Source organism: Chiloscyllium punctatum, chromosome 5, assembly GCF_047496795.1.
Source record: "Chiloscyllium punctatum isolate Juve2018m chromosome 5, sChiPun1.3, whole genome shotgun sequence".
NCBI lineage: Eukaryota > Metazoa > Chordata > Chondrichthyes > Orectolobiformes > Hemiscylliidae > Chiloscyllium > Chiloscyllium punctatum.
This window is the reverse complement of record NC_092743.1, coordinates 138569651-138585505: the sequence shown is the minus strand read 5'-3', so window position 1 is coordinate 138585505 and position 15855 is coordinate 138569651. Positions and strand designations below refer to the sequence as shown.

Here is a 15855-nt window from a genome sequence, read left to right as displayed (position 1 = left end):
CAAATTCTAGAAAGGCAGATTCTGAAAAGTGTAGAAGACAACATATTAATACTAAAAGATTAGCCAAGGATAGAGTGGGGCCCATAAGGAACAAACAGAGTAAGCTGAGCACTGGTATGGCAGAGGTTCTAAATGAGTACTTTCCTTCTGTCTTCATCAAATTAGAAGATGGTGACGATGTCCCAGTTTAAAATGTGGGTGTTGAGCAACTGAGCAGTTTAGTGATGGATAAAGAAGAGATGCTAAAAAGGCTGGCAGCTCTCCAGGTGGAGAAGTCACAGCCCCTGACGGGATGCATCCGATATTGCTGAGAAAGCTAAGGGAGCAAATTGTGGAGCCATTGACAGAAATTTTCCAAGTCTTTCTAAACACAGGATTAGTCCCAGGGGAACTGGGGGATTGTAAATGTGATGCCGTTGTTTCAAAAAGCACCAGTGGATAACAGAGGCAACCACAGACCTGTCAGCTTGACATGAAAAGTGGGAAGACTGATAGAGGCTGTAATATGGGATAATACACTTTGACAAAAATAATTAAATGCTAGACAGTCAACATGACTATGGCAAGGGCAGGTCATGTCTGACTAATTTATTTGAGTTCTTTGATGAGGTGACACAGGCAGTGGCTGAGGGTAGTGCTGTGGATGTTATATATTTGGGTTTTCAGAAAGCATTTGATTAGGTGCCATGTTGGTCAGCAAATTAGGAATGTTTGGGATTGCTGGGCCCTAGGCAGCATGGATTAGAAGATGGCTAAAAGATAGAAAACAGAGGGTAGGTATAGATGGCATTTTGCAGATAGTAAAAGGATTGGTGTCGGGATCGTCACTTTTTCTGACTGATATAAACAATTTGGTACCAAGAGATCTGCGATGCTGTGAATCAGACACAAAAGTAGAGATTGCTGGAGGATCTCAACAGTTCTGGCAACACCTGTGGAGGGAAACCAGAGTTAACGTGTCAGGTCGAGTGACCTTTCTGGGCAATTCTGAGCTTTTCCAGCAATTCTTACTTTTGACTGTAAACAATTTGGAGGTGGGTGTTGAGGGTAAAATCTCTAAATTGCAGACAAAGGTAAGCTAGGGAGAATAGTTAGTTGTGAGGATGATGTTGCGTGACTTCAGGGGGACATTGGCAAGTTGGTCAAATGGTCAGACACCTGACAAATGAATGTCAATGCAGAGAGAGGTAATGTGTGTTGGTGGAAGAAATATGGAGAGACAATACAGACTCAATGGTACAACACTGAGGGAGGTACAGGAGCAGAGGGACCTTGGGGATCATGTACATGATTCTCAGAGGATGACCTGGCAAGGTGAAATAATTGTTAAGAAGGCTTACAGGATCCTTGGGTTTATAACTAGAGGCATAGAGTATAAAAGCAAGGATGTGATGTGACACCTCTATAAACTATTGGTCAGACCACATTTAGAGTATAGTGTTCCGTTCTGGTCGTCTTATTTACAGAAAGTTGTTAAAGCCCCAGAGAGTGTACAGAGAAGATTTACTAGAATGATAGCGGGAATGAGGAATTTTAGATACAAGGCAAAATTAGAGGTTGGGCTTATTCTCAATGGAGCAGAAAAGGTTAAGAGGTGACTTTATTGAGGTGTTCAAAATGATGAACAATTTTGACAGGGTAAGGAAGGGTTTTCTGTTCCCATGAGTTGGTGTGCAGTATCGAGGGGTCACAATTTCAAGATTATCAGCAAAAAAAGCTGGGAGTGAGATGTGACGAAACGGCTTCACTCAGCCATTGTTAGGATTTGGAATGCACTCCCTGGGACAGTGAGGGGGATGGGTTCCATAGAAGGTTCCAAAAGATAGCTGGATATACATGCGAAAGTGATGAACTTAGAGGGCTACAGAGATAGGACTGGAGAATGGGACAAGCTGGGTAGCTCTATCAGGGGCCAGCACAGATATGATGGGTCAATTGGCTTCCTTCTGCGCTGTAAAATTCGGTGATTCGAACTATTGAGACAAAACTGGCAAGCAGTTTGCATTATTTGGGAATGCTCACTTCAGCAAAGTCTGTGTATAATAGGCATACAATTCTAAAGGCAGTGCTGGAGCAGACGGACTGGGTGTTCATTTGATCATTGAAGATGGCAAGACAGGTAGAGAGAGAGCAGTAAAGAAAGCATCCAGAATCCTCGGCTTTATTAACTGGAGAATACAGTGTAAGAGCAAGTAAGTGAGCGAGGAACCTTTACATCACATGCGTTTGAGTACTTTGCTAGAGTATAGTTGTGGATGCTACATTATGGGAAGGATGAGAATAGAGAGAGTGTAGAGTGATTTGCAAGAAAAGTTCCAGCAATGAGAAACCAGTTTTGCTGATAGATTGAAGAAGGTGGGATTGTCACTCCTTAGAGTGAAGTAGACTGAGAGGAGATTTGATCGAGGTTTTCAATATCTTGAGCAGACTGGATGGATTGGACAGGGAGAAGCCATTCCAACTCGGAAAAGAAACAAGAACAAGATTTAAAGTGATGTGCGCAAGGAACAAGTGTGATATGAGAAAATCTTTTTTCATAAAGTGACACGTTAGGATATGGCATGCACCACCTATAAAGGTGTATACTGTGTCTAATTCTGGTCGCCCTGCTAAAGGAAGGATGTTGTAAGACTAGAAAGGGTACAGAAAAAATTTACAAGGATGTTGGTGAGAGATTGGACGGTTAGTGCTACAGGGAGAGGCAAAATGGGCAGGGGCTTTTTTCCTTGGAGCGTCGGAGGCTGAGGAATGACCTTAGATGTTTATAAAATTATGAGGGTCATGGATAGGGTACATACTTGAGGTCTTTTCCCTGGGGTAGGGGAGTCCAAGAGTAGGGGCCATTGGTTTAAGGGGAGAGTGGAAAGTCTTTAAAGGAACCTGAGTGGCAACTTTTTCAAGCAGAGGCTGGTGCGTGTGTGCAATGAGCTGCCAGAGGAAATGGTAGAGGCCGGTACAGTTACAACATTTAGAAGGCATTTGGACAGGTCCATGAATAGGAAGGGTTTAGAGGGATAGGGGTCAAATGCAGGCAAGTAGGACCAATTCAGTTTAGTAAACCTGGTCACCATGGACACGTTTGGGCTGAAGGTTCTGTTTCCAAGCTGTACATCTCTTTGATCAGAGCAGGTTCAATTGAGACATTCAAGAGGGTATTGGATGACGATTTGAATAGTGTGTAAGGGTATGTGGAGAAAGCAGGAGATTGCCGTTGGGTAATGATGCTTGTTTGAAGAGCTAGTACAGGCATGATGAGCTGAGTGGCCTTCAGTGCTGTAACAAATCTGTGATTCTGATTCCGAGCTCAGTATAAACAAGCAAAGAGTGCACAGGGGTTTGTATTTCAATGTCTGACTTTAATGGGCTAAGAGGAACTGCAAAGAAATAAAATTGTTTACTGACAGAAATATACATCATGCTGGGAAAACAAATCATTAACACTAATGTGTACATGTTATGACTGTGGGAGCTTAGCAGATAAATCATAACATACTGAGAATTTCCAACTCTCTGCGCTAATGAGCAAATACCTAAACAACAAAAGATCAAGAAAGATGCCAGCAAAATTTAATTTAATATTTCACAAAGTTCAATTAAAATATAATGCAGATTTTTATTTGTTTCTATTTCAGTTGCCCAAAGCATTAAAAAAAAATTGACTGATAACCTTAAAGCTGAGAGAGAATGCAGCCGGATTGTGAAAACTCTGTTTTGCATGTTTTGATGGTCTGTAGATTTCTTCCCAGTCCTCACCACCCAGACTTCCTTTCGGTTCTCCGAAATCTACACGCTTAACCCAACAAAGCTCTGAACCTGGAGATTTCTCCAACTTATCTGCTCTCCTTGTGACATCAAGTTGTTTTTCTCAACAGAACCTTGATTCTGGTCTTCAACTATCTGTCTCTCTATTGTCTTCAAACTAACTCTGAGAACGATTCTCACTTGGCTCTCGAGGTCTCTGATCAAGCAATTTAACCAAAGTCACATGGGTCTTTGGCAATTACGTCTTTAGCTCCCTGTACTATATGCTAAGTGGGAACCCCATTTACCTCTACTTTAAAATTCAAAGTCCCAGATGATGACCACATGTCGTAAACCTTTAAAACACCTGCAGCGTTATTTTAAACCTAACCGACATCCCCAGCAAAATGTCCTGCAAGGTGCTCTGTCCTGTCTGTGTATCTGGCAGGTGCCACCTACCTCAAGCCTGCCCCAGGCATGTGACCCTCTCCTTGCACTGTCTTTCTAACCATCATTGGCCCTCCGAAGAGCAACCCACCCAGACCCATTCCCCTACTCCTAACTCTGTGGGCAATTTAGCATGGCCAATTCACCCAACCTGCACATCTTTGAACTGTGGGAGGAAATTGGAGCACCCGGAGGAAACCCACACAGACACGGGGAGAATGTGCAAACTCCACACAGACAGTTGCCCGAGGCGGGAATTGAACCCGGGTCTCTGGCGCTGTGAGGCAGCAGTGCTAACCACTGTGCCAACATGCCGCCATGCTTGAGATTAGGGGTTGGATCAGTACCTGAGGTGGCCTACATAGTACTGACCACTGTGCAAAGAGTGCACAGGGAAAGATCATTGGCAATCATCTTTCCCTCTCTGACGTTATGGAGGAAGGGTATTAAAGTTGTTGAAGATGGTTAGACCTGGCCAACTACCCTGAGGCACCCTGCAGTGACATCCTGGAACAGAGAGGATTGGCTTCCAGCAGCCACCACCATCTTTCTTGGGTATGTCTCTAAGCAGTGAAGACATGGCTGATGGGCACTACTTACCCGCACTCTCCCTGCAGCCCTTAATTCCTTGCGAGATCAAGAATTTATCAATCTCTGCCTTGAAGACATTTAACGTCCCGGCCTCCACTGCACTCTGTGGCAATGAATTCCACAGGCCCACCACTCTCTGGCTGAAGAAATGTCTCCTCATTTCCATTCTAAATTGAACTCCTTTAATTCTAAGGCTGTGCCCATGGATCCTAGTCTCGCCGCCTGACAGAGACAATTTCCCAGCATCCACCTCTCTAAACCACGCATTATCTTGTAAGTTTCTATTAGATCTCCCCTTAATCTTCTAAACTCTAATGAATACAATCCCAGCATCCTCAGCTGTTCATCGTATGTTAGGCCTACCATTCCAGGGATCATCCGTGTGAATCTCCGCTGGACACGCTCCAGTGCCAGTATGGCCTTCCTGAGGTGTGGGGCCCAAAACTGGACACAGTACTCCAAATGGGGCCTAACCAGAGCTTTATAAAGTCTCAGTAGCACAACGGTGCTTTTATATTCCAACCTTCTTGAGATAAGTGACAACATTGTATTCGCTTTCTTAATCACGGACTCAACCTGCAAGTCAACCTTGAGAGAATCCTGGACTTGCACTCCCAGATCCCTTTGTACTTTGGCTTTATGATTTTTCTCACTGTTTATAAAATAGTCCATGCCTGTATTGTTTTTTCCAAAGCGCAAGACCTTGCATTTGCTCTCGTTGAATCTCATCAGCCATTTCCTGGACCACTCTCCTAAATTGTCTAAATCTTTCTGCAGCCTCCCCACCTCCTCAGTACTACCTGCCTGTCCACCCAACTTCGTATCATCGGCAAACTTTGCCAGAATGCCCCCAGTCCCTTCATCCAGATCATTGATATATAAAGTGAACAGCTGTGGCCCTAACACTGAATCCTGTGGGACACCACTTGTCACCAGCTGCCATTCCAAAAAATAACCTTTTATCCCAACTCTCTTCCTTCTGTCAGACAGCCAATCCTCAAACCATGCCAGTAGCTCACCTCAAATACCATTTGCCCTCATCTTACTCAGCAGCCTCCCGTGAGGCACCTTATCAAAGGCCATTTGGAAATCTAGGTAGATAACATCTGCTGGGTTTCCCTGGTCTAACCTACTTTTTCCCTTTTCAAAGAATTCTAACAGGTTTGTCACGCATTGTTGCTAAGGTTCAAAGCTATTATAGAGTCACAGGGACATACAGCATGGAAACAGACCCTTTGGTCCAACCAGTCCATGCCAGACACAATATCTGCTCTTGGCCTATATCGCTCCAAACCTTTCCTATTTGTGTACTTATCCAAATGTCTTTTAAATGTTATGGTGGCACCCACATCCATCCCTTCCTCGGGAAGTTCATTCCGCACGTGAACCACCTTTTATATAAAAAAGTTTGCCCCCATATCTTTTTTAAATCTCTCTCCTCTTAGTTTAAAAATGTGCCCCCTGTCTTGAAATCCCTCATCCTAGGGAAAAGACAACCACCATTAACTCTGTCTATATATCTCATTATTTTATTAACTGCTATAAGGTCTCCTCTCAACCTCCTATGCTCCAGTGAAAAAAGGCCCAGCCTATCCAGCCTCCCTTTATAACTGAAACCTTCCATAGCTGGCAACATCCTGGTAAATCTCTTCTGAATCTTCTCCAGCTAAACAATATCCTTCCTATAACAGAGCGATCAGAACTGGGGCACATTACTACAGAAGATTGCAACATCCAATACTTTCAGCAATGTTTTAATCACCTGGAGGGAATTGAATTGGTTGAAGACTGGCATCCGATATGCTGGGAACTGAAGGAGGAGACTGAGATGAATCGTGCACTTGGCATTGCTGGCTAAAATTAGTTGTAAAAACTTCAGTAACAGAAATCGCTGGAGAAGCTCAGCAGGTCTGGCAGCATTTGTGGAGAGAAAGCAAAGTTAACATTTTGGGTCCAGTGACTCTTTGTTAGAACTAGGTCACTGAACTTGAAACAGTTACTGTCTCCTGTGGAGAGGTCAACTTCTGCCAGATCTGCTGAGTTTCTCCAGCAATTTCCACAGTTCTTTGGTTATTTTGCAAAAGCTTCAACCTTGTCTTTTGCAGTGAGGCATTGGGAACTCCTATCATTGGACTTGGGAATAATAATGAAGCTTCCTTCTCAGTGAGTTGTTCAATTGTTCACCATCCTTCATTACTGGATACGGCAGGACTGTATAACTTTGGTGTGAAGCATTGCTTGTAGGATCACTTTACTCTCTCTATCGTATTCTGTCCTGCTATGTGGCATACGGTGTAACTTCAGGTTGTTACTTTTTAAGATATGTCCACTGCTGCTTCTGGCATGTTTACTTAGATGGCATTAGTGAACCAAAGATGGTCTTCAACTTGATAATAGAGTGAGGGATATACCAGATGGTGTGGCTGAAGATTGTGATTGACCAGAATTCTGCTTCTCCTAATGGCTGACACTTCCTCATTGACGTAAAGTTTTGTGCTGTTAGGTGTATACAGAATCTCTCATTTAGTCCAGTGATAATGCTACACAACGCAATTGAGCATGCTTAGTTTGAATGTTATTTCCATCAGGAATGTGTGATGGCCGTAAGCGTGGATTGGTGAGTAACATTTCCTGGAGGTATCTCTTGTTGTTGGGATCCCTCAGCAGTGACAGGCCCAGTCTGTCAGTGAGGATCCCGAGTAGTCTCTGTTAGTGCTGGTACTAAGCTACTCTTGCTTGAGTCTTCCAGTTACCAACACAGTCTTGCTTCACACAAGAAGTCAACAGTAGCTTTTAAAGCCGAAACTTTGAAGTCCTAGAGTGTTGAGATAATAGTGATCCCTGTATTTTAAATAAAACTGCGTTTCCATCATTCCTACTGAATGTAGGTACAAGGAAGGGAATAATCAGCTGGGATCATTTACAGTTGGGATCATATCCAGGACACAGTTACAGCACGGACCCTTCAGTCCAACCCTTCCATGCTGACCAGATATCCCAATCCAATCTAGTCCCACCTGCCAGCACCAGGCCCATATCCCTCCAAACCTTTCCTATTCATATACCCATCCAAATGCCTCTTAAATTTGCAATTGTACCAGCCTCCACCACATCCTCTGGCAGCTCATTCCATACCCTTATTATGTTCCTGGTGGATGTTACATGTGAGTTGATCATTTCCTGTGTATAGAATCTCTACAGTGTGGAAGAAAGCCATTCAGCTTATCAGGTCCACACTGACCCTCTGAACAGCATTCACTCAGACCACTCCCTATCCTTATAACCCTGCTTTTCCCATGGCTAGTCCACCCAGCCTGCACACAATTTTCCACAGCCAATCCACCTAACCTCCACATGTTTGGACTGTGGGGAGAAACCGGAGCACCGGGAGGGAATGGGGAGAAGCTCCACACAGACAGTCACCCGAGGCTGGAATTGAATCCGGATCCCTGGCGCTGTGAGGCAGCAGTGCTAACCACTGAGCCACTGTACTACCCAAAATGGGGATGCAATTTGTTTTAAAATATGGGAAAATAACATGCTGTGATAAATCTTTTAGGATTTCAAAAGTCCAGCTCTGAAAACCACTATCGACATGCGGTGAAAAACATGACATACTGTGAATCCTGAATATCTTGGTACAAGTTGTGTATGCAATGTGGAAGAATTGATGTTACTATTTTTGTTGTCTCTAGTATCAAGGTTCTGAACATCTGCTCAAGGTTGGATAGTACCTTGGAGTGGGAGGGGTTAGATGCAGTGGTCATAGTCAGGACCAGGAAAGAGACTCTGCTCATCCAGTATGAGGAGCTGGCCACCACATTGAAGAGCAGTACTTCAAGCCTAATAACCTTCGGATTTCCCTGACCCATGTACCAATTGATAGAGGGTCCATAAGATTTGGTATGGGAGGTGGATTCCGGTACTTGGGGGAAGCGGAGGTGATATTATTGAGACATTCTGCATCTGAGCAATGTTAGGGCCAGTATCCTACCGAACATGGAACTGAGAATGTGAAGAGGGCTCCAAAGTAAACCACGGGGGAGGGGATGAAGGATCAAGCGTGGGTAGATGGAACAAATCCAGAGGGAGAATCAAGGAAGCAAAACAAAATAGTAGTCTGGGAAGTGAAGGTCAGGGAATGGTAGGAAGGGACAGAGAACCACCAAGAGTCTAGACGAGATGTTATAAAAAATGATAATTGGATAAAACTAAAGGCTCTGAATCTAAATACATGTGACATTCAAGAAAATTGGAATGAAATTCATTAGGTGGTTGCTTTACACTGGAATGGATGCAATGGGCTGAAGGGCCTTTTTCTGTGCTGTAAATCCCTATGAATGTGATCTAATCGCCACTATGGAGATGAAGTTGCAGGATAACAAGGATCAGGTCCTTCAGAATGAGGAACATCAGACAGTAATGAAGAAGGGGAAGCTTAGTAAAGGTAGAATGGTTGCAGTGTTAATCAGGGTAGCCATTGTTTCAGTAGTTAGAGATGATCTTGGTTATGGAGATCAGGGAGAGATTAGGGTCGAACATGTTTAGATAGAGATGTAGGAAATTAGAGGGAATAAGTCACTAGTAAGAATGGTGTACACTACCTGAATGGTAATCAAGATGTCGTTCAAAGCATTCGACAAAAAGCATTGAATGCTTGTGATAAATAGACAACACTTAGATTAGCAATGGCATAATCAGCATTATGATTGATCCCAAGTAAAAAGAGAACGAGTCAGTCGGTTAAGTTGATAGGAATGATTGGAGGACAGGTTAAACAGCAATACGACTTTCTGCATGTGTGCGCGCACACACTCATTCACACATTGTATCTGGGACACATCATGACAACTCACAAGCTCATTTTAACAGGAGCTCAGAAGTGCTCTGTTCAAAGCAACTCCATAGTTCCTGTATACTCCGTTAGGGAGTTACTCTTCTGATTGAGGGGTATGAACTGGATCCCCTTCATCCAGCCTGTCACTTGGCTGATCACAATGAAGTAATTTAAGAAGGCTCCCATTCCTTGTGGGTACCTTTCCCAATCCAAGTATATTTCTATTTTAAAAGAAATCAGTTGAACCAGGTTTTCTTGAGTTAAAGGTGAGTTTATTTGCTATGAAATGCAAGAAAAAAAATAAACAAGGTGCATGCACACAGATTAGAGATGTGAATTGAAAAAAAGTGCATCAGAAATATTTATGAATCTGTCTCTGGGTTGGGTGAAGGTTAGACTATGGAACATTACACTGAGGAAGGAGATGTGGCTGTGGTAGCGAGTCTGTTTCAGGACAAGGCTGAAGAGCTTCAGGGCAAAGAAGAGGACCTGCAGGGTGCAGTGGGAGGGAGACTCACTCAGATCTTTGTAGTGAGAGGAGGAGAACTTCTTCAAGGTAAGCATCCACGGAAGAGGATTTGCAGTAAGGTTAAAATCAACTAGGCGCAAGTGAGGACTGAAGATGCCGAAGATGAGAGCCAAGAGTGTGGTGCTGGAAAAGCACAGCAGGTCAGGCAGCATCTGAAGAGCAGGAAAATCAATGTTTTGGGCAAAAGCCCTTCCTCAGGAATGAAGCTGGGAGCCTCGGGGGGTGGAGAGATAAATGGGAGGGGAGTGGGGCTAGGGGGAAGATAGCTGAGAGTGCGATCGGTGGATGGAGGTGGCGGTAAAGGTGATAGGTCAGAGAGGAAGGTGGAAGAGATCATAAGTTAGATGATAACTGTCGTGCAGATATTGGGAGTGAAGCAGGTGATTTTGAGATTCTTGCAACTTAGTTTTTGTCACATACGCTTCTTGACAGTGGCTTCACTTGCTGGCTTGGCTTCCAGCACTCCATGTGTGACAGTCTATCTTTCCCCACAGTGCAGGGCTGTGTAATGATTGTCTTCATGTCATGGCCTTCATAGCACAGTAATCCACACAAGAACGTTGGCTTACTAACATACAAAGACTCGGTGTTTCAATTGGTTTTTAACTCTTTTTTTGTGCATTCTGAGAAGGTTAAAGCACGTTTCTGCAGTTTGTGACATGATCTACAGGAGATGGCTTTTTGTTGAGCCTCTTATTATCTCTGTAGCCACAAGAGATCACCATCCAGTTTGTTCTGAATGCCATCCCGATAAAGTGTGTGTCTCAGGTGTGAAATTCCATGATTCCTCTTGGGGCTTTGCCAGGCAGCCAGTGACCTTGTATCTATAGTGATTATAATGAGGTCAGCCAGGTAGATACCGTAGAATATGAGCTCCCTTATTGGGGCTATGAATCTGGTCCAATCAGGGAGCCCTGGCTGACAGATATAAATAGGAGTGTCAGGAGTTCTGTTAATTCTGAGAGCCGGCTCTGAGGGAGCTGGATCAGTGTCAAGAACTCTCCAAGGACTTGGGAACAGGATACTTGCCTCTGTTCAGTTATTTCACAATCAACCTTAGGTACACTTTTTTTTTAACAAAAACACATCGCGATTAAAGATTCAACATGCCACAAGTAATCCAGGGTTCTGAGTCATTGCCATGATATTAGCATGTTTAATGAGTTAAAGCATGGAACATTGAATAGTGCAGCACATGACCAGGCCTTCAGCCTACAATGTTGTGCCGAACAAGACATCAGATGTTACTAATCCCTTCTGCCTGCTCTTAGTCTATATCCCTCAATTCCTTTCTTATTTATTTGCTTATCTAAGAGTGCCTTAAATGCTGTTATTGTACCTGCCAGCCCCACCACCCCAACAGTGCATTCCACACTCCTACCACTCTCTATGTAAAAGACTTGCCCCTCACATCTCCTTTGAACTTAACCCCTCTCACCTTAAATGCATGTCCTCTAGTTTTTGACATTTCACTCTGGAAAAAAGATTCTGACTGGCAACCCTATCTGTGCATCTCATAATTTTATAGACTTTTATCAGGTCTCCCCTCAGCCTCCGCCTCTCCAGAGAAAACAACCTGAATTTTTCTAGCCTCTCCTTATGGGTCATACCCTCTAATCCAGGCAGCATCCTGGTAAACCTCTTCTGTACACTCTCCAAAGCCTCCACAACCTGGTTGATTCCACAAAGTGCTGCTCCAAGTAACACTGGAAAGCATTCAGGCTGGAGGCCCATGGGTAGTGGTGTTCCACAGAGATCCATACTTGGACCTCTACTGTTTGTGATATTAGATTAGATTAGATTAGATTACTTACAGTGTGGAAACAGGCCCTTCGGCCCAACAAGTCCACACCGCCCCGCCGAAGCGCAACCCACCCATACCCCTACATATACCCCTTACCTAACACTACGGGCAATTTAGCATGGCCAATTCACCTGACCTGCACATCTTTGGACTGTGGGAGGAAACCGGAGTACACGGAGGAAACCCACGCAGACACGGGGAGAACGTGCAAACTCCACACAGTCAGTCGCCTGAGGCGGGAATTGAACCCGGGTCTCTGGCCACCAGTAATGTGGTGGCCAGAATTGAACACAATTCTCTAAGTGTGGCCTAGCCAAAATCTTATAAAGCTGAAATATGACATCCTGACTCTTGTACTCAGTTCCCCAACCAATAAAGGTAAGCATGCCATACGCCTTCTTTTCCACATACACCTTCTTTACCACCCTATCTACTTGCCTGGCCACTTACAGAGAGCTATGAGCTTGAACCCTAAGATCCTTTTGTACATCAATACTGGAGTCCTACATTTATACTTTTCCTCAACATTTAATCTCCCAAAGTGCATCACTTCACACTTACCCCGATAAAACTCCATCTGCCATTTCTCTGCCCATATCTGCAATGGATCTATATCTCGCTGTATCCTTCTATACTATCGACAACTTCACTGATCTTTTGTATTATTTGCAAATTTACGAGCCCACCTACCTACATTTTCACCTAAGTCCTTTATAGATATTGTGGGCGGCACGGTGGCACAGTGGTTAGCACTGCTGCCTCACAGCGCCAGAGACCCGGGTTCAATTCCCGCCTCAGGCGACTGACTGTGTGGAGTTTGCACGTTCTCCCCGTGTCTGCGTGGGTTTCCTCCGTGTACTCCGGTTTCCTCCCACAGTCCAAAGATGTGCAGGTCAGGTGAATTGGCCATGCTAAATTGCCCGTAGTGTTAGGTAAGGGGTATATGTAGGGGTATGGGTGGGTTACGCTTCGGCGGGGCGGTGTGGACTTGTTGGGCCGAAGGGCCTGTTTCCACACTGTAAGTAATCTAATCTAATCTAATCTAATATCACAAACAGTAGAGGTCCAAGTATGGATCTCTGTGGAACACCACTACCCATGGGCCTCCAGCCTGAATGCTTTCCAGTGTTACTTGGAGCAGCACTTTGTGGAATCAACCAGAAAGTCGATGATGCCAGTAATGTGAAAGTATTAATTGACGTCAAGCAAGTAAAGCATCTCTAGGTTGTTGCATCCACAATATGATTGAATTTTCCAGTCAGTTTGAAAGGGAGAAGAGTTGGGCCTAAGACCAGTGTTTTACATTTAAAAAAAGGGCAACGTTGAAACTGAGTTAGGTGACGTAATGTTAGAGCTGGGATAGATCGATAACGAAGAAGGGCATATTTTATAACGCCTTGAAATCGCGTATTCGGGTGTTCATCCAAAGTTCATGATCCATATTAGTATCAACTATGTACATCGGAAGGGGAAGTGTAGTCTTGCAGTCAAAGTTTAAGCAGCTCAATGGAAAGTTAGCAAACGACTCAAAAGCAATAATCGCTGGATTATACCCAGTATCACATGTAACCGAGTACAGAAACAACAACTAAAGGATAAGATGGAGGAGCCATGTAGGCCATTCAGCCCATTGAGTGTTCTGCCAGTCCAACTTTCCTGTTTTGGCTGTGGTTTGATTAGTGCCTTGTGTAGTTTTGGCAAAACTTCCCAAATTTTACACTCCAATACCTTTAAAATAAAGGAAAGCATTCTACTTGTCTTCCCTGTGACTCGATAAATCTGGATACTAGGTTATTGTGATTCATGACTGAGGACCCGCATATCCCTCTGTTTTGTAGCTTTCTTCTGCCTTTCTCCCTTTAACTAATATTCAGCTCCTTTATTCTTCCTGCCAAACGGCATAACCTCCTATTATATTCCATTTGCCAAATTTTTGCTCGTTTGCTTAACCGGTTCACGTGCCTCTGCATCTTTGTGTCAACCTCACTGCTTGCCTTCCCACTATTTGTTTGTATCCACAGATTTTGTTATAATACATTCACTTTCTTGATCAATGTCATTAATAGAGATCATTAACATTGCGGCTCTAGCACTGGTCAGTGGCATTTTACCAGCTGCCATCCTGAAGATGTCCCTCCCCCATTCTAACTCTCTGCTTTCTATTAGTTAGCCAATCATCTGTCCATGCTAATGTACTACTCCCAAAACTGTGGGTTGTTACCTTATTTAGTAGCCTAATATGTACCACCTTGTCGAACACCTTCAGAAAATCTAAATATATTACATCCACTGTTTGCCCTTTGTCTGTCCTGCTTGTTATTTCCTCATCAAATTTGTCAGGCACAATTTCACCTTCAGGAAGCCAGGTTAACTTTGCTTTATCATTTCATGTATGTCTGAATGCTCCGTTATTACCCCCTTTATAATGGACTCTGACATTTTTCCAGTAATAGATGCTAAGCTAACTAGCCTATAATATACTTTGTTTTCTCCTTGCTTTTTACATAAAAGCATTACATTGGCAATTTTCTAATTCACTGGGACTTTTCCTGAATCCAAGGACTCTTGGAAGATTACAACCATTGCATCCATTATCTCTGTAGCTACTCCTGTCATCCTTTAGGATGCATTCCTCAGGTCCAGGGGATTTATCATTTGCCCCCTTTCTCTTTAGTTGTATTATTGCATTTATCTCGTCTTTTCCTTTCAACCCTTCCATTTTTTTATACAAATTTTTATTGAAAAAATTTTTTTTTAATTTTTACAAAATTGTAAAATTACTACAAAATGGTATAACAATCTTATGTTATAACATCAATAACAATATACAAACTGCTGGTCTACTCCAAAAACAATTTTAAAAGAATAAAAAACCTGATGTAAGCTACAATTCAATAAATAAATTAAACAATAAAAAACTAAATTAGATTGGATTGAACCAAGGCAAATTAAATTAAATTAAGTTACAACACTCAGTGCTACCCCACCAAAACACCCCATCACCGGGAGCGCCAGTTGGCATACCTGTAATTATTCGGGATTCCTCCTCCCCGGCCCACCAGACACAGCCCTCATGGATACACAAAGGCCCTGACCAATATGGCCGACAAGTCTGCGTCTATGTAGTTCAAAAAGGGCCCCCACGACCTATGAAATAGTCCCGAAGTCCAGGGGATGTGCTCCATACCTAACCTACGCCACCCCAAGAGTGCTGGGGGTGATTCTCCCAGAATGTGCTTCCTCGTACAATGTGAAAGGATATTAAACAGTTCCTACCTATGCACATCCAAAGAGGGGAGACTCGGCAGACCCAAGAGGAGGGACACCAGGTCTACCTTGACCTTGGTTCCCAAGATCCACTCCAAAACACTCACTATAGCGCCCCAATACCAACAAAGCTTGTGGCATGAACACAAGCAATGAGTAAGAGTACCAATATCCGTTTTACATTTGAGGCACATTGGAGACACTTCTGTTTTAAATTTTGCAAGCCACTCCAGTGTAAAAAAAAGTAAAAAAAAGTGAAAAAAAAAGTTACATGCATCTTACAACAAGAAAATTAAAAGTGGGCACCCAGTCCATCTCAAGCATACTTTGACTCTAGGCAATTCTGGTAAACCCTACCTGAACACCGCCCCCCCCCCCCCCCCCCCACCCCCCCCCAAAACCATACCAAGAGAGCGAAACGAAAAGGGAATGATAGAGAAACAAAAGATAATAGGATGGGAGAAAGAAGAGAGTGAAAGAGAAAAAGGGGACCCCACGTATTAAAAAAACAAAACCAGGTAAATCAGGCAAACCATGGAAAAACACTATTGTCCATATTATTTGAGCCAGCCAGTTTATTTAAAGGTGTCTAAGAAGTCCTTTGCCTTTTCCGATGAGTCAAAATTAAATATGGATCCT

At 43.5% G+C, this 15855-nt stretch overlaps 1 protein-coding gene across 3 annotated transcripts in view; it reads left to right on the top strand.

The window, feature by feature from the left end:
• Positions 1 to 15855, top strand: part of prex2 (phosphatidylinositol-3,4,5-trisphosphate-dependent Rac exchange factor 2) — a 339323-nt gene that overhangs the window by 52041 nt on the left and 271427 nt on the right. The gene's annotated exons all lie outside the window — the stretch shown is intronic.